Source organism: Portunus trituberculatus, unplaced genomic scaffold (assembly GCF_017591435.1).
Source record: "Portunus trituberculatus isolate SZX2019 unplaced genomic scaffold, ASM1759143v1 PGA_scaffold_236__1_contigs__length_99660, whole genome shotgun sequence".
Lineage (NCBI taxonomy): Eukaryota > Metazoa > Arthropoda > Malacostraca > Decapoda > Portunidae > Portunus > Portunus trituberculatus.
Window position 1 is genome coordinate 72793 of NW_025541404.1, and position 1011 is coordinate 73803.

Below are 1011 nucleotides of genomic sequence, written 5' to 3' on the forward strand. Positions count from 1 at the left end.
GAGGACAAAGGTTTGACGGATATTGGAAAGGCAAGCAGGTGCTCCTTGGCGCCATTACTTGTGTGGCGGAGAGGCGGCCACGACCTTTGTGAGATTTATTAAAGTTATTACTATCACCGGTGTGTGTGTGTGTGTGTGTGTGTGTGTGTGTGTGTGTGTGTGTGTGTGTGTGTGTGTGTGTGAGAGAGAAAGAGAGAGACAAGACAAGACAAGACAAGACAAATTTATTTATGCTCAGACTTTGACAAAAGTATGGAGCACAGCTCCTTACAGTAAACATCTCAGAGTATCCAAAAACTCTCTTTACACATTATCTAAAAATAGAAAGTACAGACTTGATAAATAATGCTGCTCTACGTTGTATCGTGTATCTGTTATTTTGCAATAACTCCACAAATTTGTACCTGTTTGGACTATTTCTGTAATACATGGGCAAATACTTTATCCCAAGTTGTGTAATTTCTTGATTGTTACATTCTAATAACACATGATATTCGTCTCCTATTACATTATTATTACATTTATCACAAGTCCTTTCCTCTCTTGGAATTCTGTTATATCTACCAGTTGCAATTGGTAATCTGTGATTGTTAGTTCTTAGTCTACATAGAGAAAATCTAGATAGTTTTGGCAATTTTACTAAACTTTCTAAGGTAAAATTATCTTTATAAGAAACATAAGTATTACATGAAGATTTACTACGTAATAATGAGCGCCATTCAGTTATCCATTGATCCTTAACATTTATCTCAAAACATGTCTCAACCATACGTAGTTACTTACATCTTGACAAATCCATACACCCGACAGACCCGGACTATTCAACAATGTTCTTGTGTAGCTCAACCATGGTGATTTGAATGTGTTTTCGTTATACAACTTCAAAAGACATTGATACATCACATAACATAATTTCACTTGTTTGCCAGTCAGCAGCCTAGACCAATAATTCAACATTCTTGTTTTTATATGTATACTGACAGGATACTTACCCAACTCCCCATATACCAT